We start from the raw sequence: 11,355 nt of genomic DNA, 5'->3' as shown, positions 1-11,355 counted from the left end.
AAAAAAAGAAGAAGCTTATACAACCATATGGGATAGCCTAGGAAAGGGTAATAATAAGTGGTTTTGTTGTTTTTTTTAAAGCCTTCACTGAAAAAGCAATGCAAATGGCTAACATTGCTATTGTTCCTCCATTGTCTTTTTAGCCTACAAAAACAAGGTATGTTTATCTATTTGGTTCACCAGTGCAGTTCATGTAAAGATCATGTATAAAGCACATGCTAACAGTATAGGTATTACAGGTAGTAGTTATTGCTGGGCAAAAAACGAAAATCAGTCATTATCGTGTATAAGTTACAGCAGAGCTGAATTAGTATAATAATGTTACCAGTTCAAGCCAGCAGGATCTTCTCTCTATATTTAACCTTGATTTCCTCAGAGACCCAATATGTAAATCACCAAATGAGATCTGCAATAAACGTTGCAATCATAAGGAAGCGGCAAGTTATAGTTCTAAACAGTCAAATCAGCCTTTCCTGCCCATGCAGAACTTCAGTTTAATCCTTTAGTAATAGGATTAATAACAGATTCACCATTCACACCATCCTTTGCGTTTTTTGCATGAACCAATTTAGATATTTCATAGAGGGACAAAGTAGATTTTTAGACCTAGTCAAAAACTATGGCAATAAGGCACAAAATCAGCTAAGGAACTGAAAATGAACAACTGGAAGATTGTTATCCAAACAATATATTCTGTAGCTCCAAGAAGCTACACATATGAAGTAAGTGGGATACTCTGTGCTTCTAAACTGAAGGGAAAAAAACAACCTTGAGGATAAACAAGTAACGGTAAAAGGAATAAGTCCCTCTTAATAGAGACTTACCAGAGGATAAACAAGTAAAGGAATAAAGAACCTGTGAAGCTCAGAAATATGTATGCACTTCATGAAATATAACTCCACTAAGAAATGCAAAGCTCTGACAGACTGCCTTTGATTTCTTTTAATAACATTTGAAGGTCAGATACCATAGCCGTTCCTGGAAATCCTAAAAAGATTTCCAGGGGATGGTTCTACAAGTTCAAAAGAAACTTCCATATACTATATTGTACAACATATATCTATTGACTAAAATATATTAGATTACTTCCTACAACTGACTCAGACATAGTTGTTATAAAAGGGTTTCACGTTCCAGAAAGCAGCACGTAGTAGTCTATGTAAACAGGCTTGTAGATGCTGGACACAGAACAGCCTCAGGAAGGTCACAGAGGTCAAGCTGATTACCGCCTCTAGCTTTGGCAAGCTCAGAGCTCAGCTGGGTTACCCAAGTTCACAACAAGCTATTGACATTCAGCTGCATTGCTTACTCATTACCAGATCAGCAGGGGACTGTCTGGGTCTAAAGTTAACCCTTTTTATGCCACTCTTTAAGGTGCTTACAGCACTACTGTGTATGTTTATTCGGAGGCCAGTGCTGAACAGAAAGCAGCAAACTGTCTACATTGTAAGTAGCAACATATCTTTTCCCTTCAATTTTGGCTCATAAGTCACACAATCACTTCCAGGTGAAAGTTTGAAACAAGAATGCAGGCGACATAACAAATATAACAGCATTTTAAAAACAAAATAGAATATTAAAATTGAAGCCATTTTACACTTTCATGTTGAGAAAAGTATGAATATGAGATGCACATTTTAAGTTGAAAGAAAATATTCCATCATGAAGCACAATTTCATATGATACTTGGGCAAGGGAGCCATTGAGTGATTTAAAAGACCCGGGTCTCCTTGCCGCCCATGTTTTTGCGAAATCACAAATCTCTCAATGTTTAGTGTTTTTCTTAAAGCCCCAACTCCTGATTATGTGAGAATCTCAGTTTTGTTTTGTTTTTTTAAAGTAAGTTTCTAGCCCTCATGGATTCAGAGAGATAAGCTTGAAAATGTGAACCATAAAGGCTTGAAAACCAGAAGCAAATAAAATAAATCCCAAACTTATTATTTTTAAATTCATTATTTTTAAGTCATTCATAATTATTGAGCGAGAGAGGAGGATTGACTCCTGATTTTTGGATGCTTGAGTTTGGCAGCACCTCATCTACCCTGCATCTACATTATTTCACTGGTATCATATAAATCCATCTAAAAGAATGTTTGTTTTATACCATACTTCCTAAGAAATAAAAGCAGAATCAAAAGTAATTCTGTAGCACTGCAATAAAAAATGCTATTCTACTTCCCTATCAAGTCAAAGACCTCCTCTACAAAGAGAGGCAGTCTGTACCATTTTGTCAGAGCTATAAACAGATAGTCAAAAGCAGATATGTGGAATGGTCTTATTTATTTCAGCTTTCCCTGTAACTATATTGCATGCCAGATTTCATTTGGAACATTGAAGTCAGAGGAAGTGAATTTCACAAAGCTTTAAATATTAGTTCAATTTCATGACATTTTGATGGTTATTTATATATATCCCAAAGTATGCTAGGTGCTTTACAGACACACAGAAGAGACAAGGGCCTTATCCCAGGAGCTTCTAATCAAAAATTAAACAGATAAATAAGCAATGGAAGAAGTAATGCAACAAAAAGACAAGTGAATAAGTTTAGCTTAAATGTGGTTAGTGCCACAAGTTAATTTCTAACGTTAAAAGAGTGGGAATTAGATTACGTAGGTCACTTCAAAGTATTGTTTCAAGGAGGCGTAAGTGAAAGCTTGCTTGACTTGGCCAAGGAAGAAGTTCTAGGTTTATAGCACCTCATAGAATATAAGGAGATGAAAGTGGGAGAAAGACACAAAAGGACACAAAACCTCTCCAGCACATCATCAAAGATCTACAACCTATCCCAAAGGATGATCCCTCACTCTCACAGACCTTGGGAGATAGGCCAGTCCTCGCTTACAGACAGCCCCCCAGCCTGAAGCAAATACTCACCAGCAACTACATACCACACAACAGAAACAGGAACCAATCCCTCCAACAAACCCCGTTGCCAACTCTGTCCGCATATCTAGTCAAGGGACACCATCATAGGACCTAACCACATCAGCCACACCATTAGGGGTTCGTTCTCCTGCAGATCTACCAATGTGACATATGCCATCATGTGCCAGCAATGCCCCTCTGCCATGTACATTGGCCAAACTGGACGGTCTCTATACAAAAGAATAAATGGACACAAATCAGACATTCTAACATTCAAAAACCAGTTGGAGAGCACTTCAATCTCCCTGGATACTCAAAAGCAGACTTACAAGTGGCCATTCTTCAACAAAAAACCTTCAAAAACTGCAGAACTGGAATTAATTTGCAAACTTGACACCATCCAATTAGGCCTGAATAAAGACTGGGAGTGGCTGGGTCACTACAAAATATATTTTCTGTTGATACTCGCTCCTTCTTGTCAACTGTTGGGAATGGGCCACATCCACCCCAATTGAATTACAAAAAATAATTTTCCCTCTGTTGCTATTCACCCTTTCACCTAATTTAATTGGCCTCATTAACACTGATCCCCTCCCCTCACTTGGTAAGGCAACTCCCATCTTTTCATGTGCTGTATATTTATACCTGCTTACTGTATTTTTCACTCCATGCATCTAATGAAGTGGGTTATAGCTTATTCCCAAATAAATTTTTTAGTCTCTAAGGTGCCACAAGGACTCCTCGTTGTTTTTACTGGTACAGACTAACACGGCTACCCCTCTGAACCCTGTCGCAAAGGGGATGGTTAGTCAAGTGGTTTGGGCACAGCAATGGGGAGATGAAATAAAATAGGTGACAGTATAGGCAAGAACTAAGTAGTCCAGGCCTTGAAGGCAATGATGAAGAACTTAAATTTGATACAAAGGGTCAGAGAAGAGACTTGAAGAGGGACTGGGTATGACCCAAGCAGCAGGTGAAATAGGTGATACTTTGGGTGGACTGAGGTAAAAGTGATTAGGATCTCAACAGTTGTTAGACAGGGACAATGGAGAAGGGCAGACAGACGTTGTAGAGGAAGAACTGTCAAGACTTAGTGGTAGTATCAATGTAATGGGAAAAGGAGAAGGGAAGGGGGTTGAAGAGAAGATTTTCACTATTTGTTAGGTTAAGTTAGTACTGGCAGAAGGCCATTCAGGAAGCTATGTCAGAGAGGCAGTTGGAGATCCAAGTTGTTAGTCTGAACAGGAGGGGAGAAGTGAAGATGGAGAAGTACACTCATAAGTCATCACTTTAGAAGTTGCAGTTAAAGCTCTGAAACAAGATGAGGTTGCCTCAGTCAGGGCCGGCTCCAGGGTTTTGGCCGCCCCAAGCAGCCAAAACCAAAACCAAAAAAAAAAAAGCCGCGATCGCGATCTAAAAAAAGCCGCGATCGCGATCGCGATCTGTGGCAGCAATTCGGCGGGAGGTCCTTCACTCCCAGGTGGAGTGAGGGACCATCTGCCGAATTGCCGCCGAATACCTGGAACTGCCGCCCCTGTCCCGAACGGCCGCCCCAAGCACCTGCTTGAGAAGCTGGTGCCTGGAGCCGGCCCTGGCCTCAGTATAGACAGCGAAAAGGAGAAGGCCAAAAAGAAGACGCTCAGAGAGATACTTATGGAGAGTGAGGAGCAGGAGGAGTCCCCAGAGGAATGGACATGAATAAATACCAGAAAAGTACAGACTTTCTGAAGACTAGAGAAGAAAAGGCTTGCAGGAGGAAAAAGTGTGCTGTCAGACTGAGAAAGATGGAAAGGAAGCTTTCAGAATTGGCCAAGGTGACATCATTGTTGACTTTGGAATGAGCCATCAGTGCAATGGAGGGGGCAGAAAGTAGAATGTAAGGGAATCAAGGAGAGAGTTGGAAAAGTGGGAGCAGATTTTATATTCAATACATTTGGTGGCAAGGAGAAGGAAACATATGAGTTGGCAACTGAAGACAGAGTTGGGGTCAAATGAGAGTTTTTGGATGATAGGGTAAATGATAGTGTGTTTCTAAAGCAGTGGAGAGAGCAGTGCCAGGTTTACAATGGCTCCAGTGGCTCCATGGAGCAGGGCCCATGCTCAGAAGGGGCCCGGCCTGCTCCGCTTGCAGTGCTCCCCGAGACCCCGCTGACTCCCCCACCCACCACTTGTTCCTCTTGGCCTGCCTGCCGGCTGGCCAAGGACTCCTCTCCACCCCCTGGCTCCACCTCATGCTCCTCTCAGCCCCCTGGCCAGACCTCAGTGCACCTCCGGCTCTGGGCAGTTGCTTCCCACCACCTGTGGGGCCCTGCCTGTCTCCCCAGAGCTGAGCTGCCTGGGACTGGTGCAGAAGCCTGGCCAGTCTCAGCCAGCTGTGTGTGTGGGGGGGGAAACAGTGTGGAGGGCTTGGCTGGGCCCCTCCAGGCAAGTGCGTCTTGAGGGACCCCAGCCGGGGCAGGTCCTGGCCTGGCTGATCACGCCACTCCCGAGGGGCTGAAGTGATTCCTGGCCCTGGGACCAGTCCTGGCTGCACTGCCAAATCAGCCCAGCAGGCACAGTTGCTTCCCAGCAGGACTGGTGAGTGCAGCTGGGAGGCAGGGCTTGGGGGAGTGGGTCTGTGGAGGGTGCTGGGCTGTGAAAGGGCAGGGAAGATCTCTGTGTATTGGGGCACTAGAGAGTCGGAGTTCTGTGCAGGGGGTGCTGGGCAGCTGTGGGCAGGGGTGGTGTGCAGGGTGCTGTGCATTTGTGGGTGGGTCTTGGGGGGCACTGGGAATAGTGGGTCTGGGGGGCCTCTGGCCATAAGGAGTCAGGGGGGGGATTGGCTGGGGGGGCTGTGTGGGGTGGCATAGGTCCACCCCCTGAGGGGAAGGGGCACGCTGGCAGCACAGGGCCAGGCAGGCCACTGTGCATCTGGCAACTGCCAGTTTGTAAATAGTGCCCTTGCACTGGGTGGAGCAGGGCTGCCCCTGCCATGCCAAGCCCCATTGCCTCTGGCTGGCTCTTCGCTCCGGGGACTGACTTCCTGTGCTATGCTCCATTGCCTACATGGGGGCCCACACATATGTTTGGCGCTGGGCCCACAAAAGGTTAATCTGGCCCTGACGAGAGAGAGAGAGAGAGAGAGAGAGAGTAGTTGAAGATGATGGAGGGGGAGGTTGTAAGGTATATTTCAATGGGAGTTAGGAACTTAAATATCTCTTGAGTATTTGGGCCTCAGGGCTTGTTTACACAGGGAAATTGACCAGATTAGCTTTCTATCTGGACACCTTATTCTCAAATGAAAGTCACTTTATTCCAGAATAAATACTTTGCCTTGGAAGTGCACTAATTATTCTGAAGTAAAAGTGACTTATTCTAGAATGGAGTGCCCACATGGGGAGCTCTTCCAGAACAGCTGTTGCAGACTAGCCTACTTGGAATAGCTATTGAGATCAATTTCTTCCATGTAAACAAGTTCTAAGAGAAATTAGGAGTTGGGAGAGGAGAGGACAGAGGAGTTAGTGGATAACATTGGGAGAAATATGCCCCACTCTCTGACTCTGAAGAAAGAAAAGAGGGCTCTTGGGGGAAATAAATGGGAAGATTAAAATAAATGCTCACATGAGCTTGTATCAATTTTCTTTTTAAAGATACAGGGAAATGACAGGGGTAGTGTTCAGTGATCCTCAAAGACCACTAACTCCCACTGAAATCAATGGGAATTAGGCATCTAAACAGCACTGAGGATCAGGGTCTTAGTGCTTAAATTGCTTGCAAGAGCTCTGCTTCCACTGGCTGTTTATAACAAGACCTTCACCATGCTTTGCCCATTAAAGGCACTGTCCCCAATACCACAACAGGAGATGGGGAGAGGGTTTAAGTAGCAGTAAATTTGTCATAGCTAGAGATGGGTAACTAATGCAAAACAATTGCACAAATTTGAATTTTAAAATGAATCCTACTTTGGCCATTCTCACAACCCTTTAAGGTTATCGTCTGTGAATATTTGAGTGACCAAGTTTTACTGGTATAAATGTTCAGAGAAAACAAATTTCAAAGACACATGCACAAGTGTTCTTGGAAACTGAATTTTAAATTCTCACACGTATTTATGTGGGGATGTGCTTGTTCACTCATCCAGACAAGGAATAGAAACACAGCTTTGTGCTTGTCTGACCAATCCTGATTAAGCCCAAAGCTAAAATTTAAAATATTTGTGAATGAGCTAAAGACCTAAACAAAATGTTTTTTTTCCTAATAAATTCAAGTAATAAATAAGTTTAAGGAAATTTAAAGACAAAAATTATTCATTTAACCTTCATTATAAAACAGGACTGAATTAGGTTCGTAATTAAGTTTCTTTGGGGGCAGGGACTGATGAAAAATAAAGCTGCTAGTTTCACAATCTCAGAATATTATAACATTAGTTAGAGATTTCATGTAATTATTTCTCGTATGCAAACATATTACAGGTAGCCAAAGGGAATCACATCTATCATTAAATAGTACTACTGGGCAAGTGCGAGCAAGTACACAGCTACAGTAACCAGGAAAAGGATGTCTGTATTTCAAAGCTTCAGGTAAGGATTGCATTCTAACCACAAATAGAAAGGGAAATCAAATGGAAAGAATAATTGAACTACTAAATTAATCCTCAGTAGACACTGAATTAAAAGCCTACAGTGACAAAGTTCTGCTGTAGGCATGTAGTAAATGCCCCAGCATTATTAGTAACTCTGGTCATAGTTGTAAGTTACATAGGGGAAGGATAAACAGAGGAAATGGGGGGTAGGGGGCTATAATTGGGGTGATAATTGGACTACTTGGCTCTTTGAAGTAAGTGTTTAACTAAAGATAATCTATTGTATTGGCAAACAGATTTTAAAAAAAACAGCTGTTTTGGATATGAAGAAACACTGTTCCTTTTGATGCAGTGAGCAGATGCCTATTTCAGAGGGATATAAACCGCAGAAACCCGAAAGGTGCACTCTGGCTGAGATTCCAAACTTAGCCTGTTTACCATTCTGTGAAGCTCTCTTCTGTACTATTCTTTATTTCCTTAATCCTGAAAAAATCTGTCCACCATCTACAAGGAACACACAACCCATTAGCTACATTTTTGGTTTTTGCAAAACACAAAAATCATAGTCCAGCTGCTTCATTAAACACCCTAGAGCTGAGTCAATTACTCCTAGGTCATCAGAAATCAGCCTGTGCCGGTTACATTCCCAGGTCTTAATGTTATGTTTATAATATTAGAATTGGTCTTGCTCTAGCCAAGCACTTCTACACTTAGTTCATGCAAGAACCCGTCAGACTGTACAATTAGAATGGAGTCAGGGCCTGAGCTATACTATAATTATAACTGAGTCAGTTACAGAGTTGTCTCTTGACCTGGTTACAAAACGTTTCTTTATCTTTTAGGGTAGCTGGGATCTTAGGTATGTTCCTGAGCAATTCTAAAAACCTTGGAAGTGTTTTGGTTTTAAGCTACAGTAATTCCCAATTAAGCTCTTTCCTTATTAGGATATGCAGGAAATGGTCTAAATTTACTGTTCACTAACATACGCGAGACCTTCCCCAAACAAGGTTTTGAATGCCATATTTCCAAACACTGTTTCACACCTGCTTGCTTGCTTTCTTTCCTTCCTTCCTTCCTTCCTTCCTTCACCCGCTCCTCCCCCAACCCTGTTTGTATGTTTGCTGCTTCCTGGCATCCTTATCATGTTGCAATAATCACCCCTCCCAAACTGGATGTTATCATCTCAGTTAAGATGTGATCCTTAGATACTGAGTTGGATAAGATTAGCCAGTCCTGGATAATCAAGTCTCTTAATAGGGAAATGCATTTAAATAGGTCAGTTAATCTCACAAATCAGGAGCTATCTATGCTACAATTGCAACAGAGCTACAGTCTGGGAGTGTATTATTTTCCAAGTAAAACTTAATTAAAATCACTGTAGTATTGCATTATACTTCGTTATATTATATCGAAACTATCATGCTTTAGGTTTCTAGATTGTTTGTTTGGATTTCTTTAATTGTAATAAAATATATTTTTCTTTTGACATTGTGCTGGCATAAAGTGATACTACATTTTCAGCACAATGTACACAAAATTAGGTGTACTATCCTGCTAGAGTTAAATAGGTTGGTACATCTGATCCACTGCCCACCAAGCTGAAAATGTAGCCCTTATTCCTTATTTTCGCTTGGTGCCTTTTTTGATATTTAAAATATTACAAAATGAGGTGTAACTGAGTTAATCCTATTTGAAAATGAGAAACTGCATGTGCATAGTAACAGTTTTTTCCTTCTTTTAGATTTCTCATTAGTTATTTATATTACATGTATGCCTGGAGGCCCTCAGAGACACCCCATTGTGCTAAATGCCATAAAAACATATAGCAGAAGGCAATTCCTGATCCAAAGAGGTTTCAGTCTATATAAATAAGACAGACTGGGTGAAAATGGAAACAAAGGCACAGAGAAATGAAGTGATTTATCCACAGTCATACAGCAGGAATGGAGCTCCTGACTTCTAGCTCAATGTCCTAACCACTAAACCTTGCAGTGTCTCCGTTGCTATTGTGCCCTACAAATGTTGTGGAGTTCTATTAATGAGTTATGCTGGTCAAGAAGAGCTCTGTGTAAACTTCAAAGCTTGTCTCTTTCACTAACAGAAGCTGATCCAATAAAAGATATTACGTTACCCATCTTGTCTATCTAAAATGATTGCCAATATTAACTTTTATACTGTACCACAGCACTGTGTACTATATATGCCAAAATATCAAAATATTTCAGAAGGGTTTTAGAACCTTAATATGTTCATTGGTGCTATTTTTCATATATCTTTGTGGTTAAGCCAGGCTGCCTAATATCATGAATCCAACTGTATTAGCCTGGTAGGCAAATAAGTATAACTGCTAATATTTTGGAAATCTGTAAGAATAATCCAAAATAACTATATAAATCTATATTTTTTTCAATTTTAAGGTCCAGTAGTTCAAGATCTTCCATGGTCATAAGCATTTGTTTTGCCAGAAAGCTGGGAAACTCCTCTTTCTGATGATATGAAGCATCCTTTCTAGCTTTTTCAGATCTTAAACTGATTATTGTACATCCTGTACTATAGCCCTATGATACTGCTGGAGTTAATAAAAATGGATTCATTCGATATACTGGGTTATAGGACCTAATTCTAATCTCCATCACACCAGTCAAGTTGGAGTAACTCCACCAAAGTGAGTAGTCTTTAATTATAAACACAATGTCATGATATACATATGGAAGTACACCAGTATGATACCAATATAAGGAAGATCACAATCAGATCCTTAATCTTTATAAAAAAAGGGCCAATACTGAAAAATAAAGCTTTCCCTTTCCCGCCCCCAATCCAATACATCTACTCATCCTTATCTCTTTCGAAAATATAAGCGATCAGATGGGCCTTCCTAAAAATCAAATGATTTGGGCTTCAGTGGATTTACAAGGGAAGCAAACTTAAGCAGTCAAATACAGAAATCACCTTGCAATGCACAACATTAACATCAGCTTTCCAATGTGACATTCATTAATAACTTAATGACAACTACAAGCTTAACATTATAGTTTTAGCAGCTTTACATGCCATGTCAGTCAGAAAAAAAAAGAAAAATTATTCAAGAGTTCTTACCTTATCAAAAGCACAAACTTCTAAAATATATTTAATTATGACTTTAAAATAAACATTCCACAGTGCACTATATGCTACTCTCTAAAGCTCTGTACAATATTATTTAAAGCTACCCATGAGGTCTAACCTCATAGCATTAGAATTGTTCTGAATACCATCTACAGAAGTGAGGTTGACCAGAATAAAAGAATTAAGATATAAAACATGGACTGAAGTCAGTGGGACTACTTTTGTGTAAGTAAATTCCCAAGTGCATATAAGGGGTTCATAATCTGGTCCTAATATTAGTTGACCGTATTTTCATGGGTATATGCATAACATGTTTTATAATATATTAACAGGTCAGAGTTAAGGTTATCTGTTACCGTGTGAATTTTTTGCAGTCCTTTGATGTGTGTGTTTAGGATGATAATACTACTGAACTGAGAGTGATTGTGTGAGAGTATTAGGCTCTTCTCCTGCAAAAACTTCTGCCTTCAATCATCACATTGCCAGTCTCCATCACTCACTTGTTAAATTTTCAAACAAGCACCTGCATGCTTTTTCCCATGTTGCCCCTCATGCTTGGGATGAGCTCCCCATAAACATCAAAAAAGCTACCTCATTATCCTCTTTCTAATTCTTCCTTAAAATGCTCCTTTGCCGTGATGCCTACAAAACTTGATACCAGTTAAGCCACTGTTGTGCTGAGACCACTGCCTGTCATGCTGACCACGCTTGTATTCCACTATCTGATTGTCTGTCTCTTGTCTTACACTTAGATTTTAAGCTCTTTAGAGCAGAGACCATAGTGTTGTTTTGTGTTTGTAACAGCGTTTAGCATAATGGGG

Source organism: Chrysemys picta, chromosome 1 (genome assembly GCF_011386835.1).
Source record: "Chrysemys picta bellii isolate R12L10 chromosome 1, ASM1138683v2, whole genome shotgun sequence".
NCBI lineage: Eukaryota > Metazoa > Chordata > Testudines > Emydidae > Chrysemys > Chrysemys picta.
Note: the sequence above shows the minus strand (reverse complement) of the source record.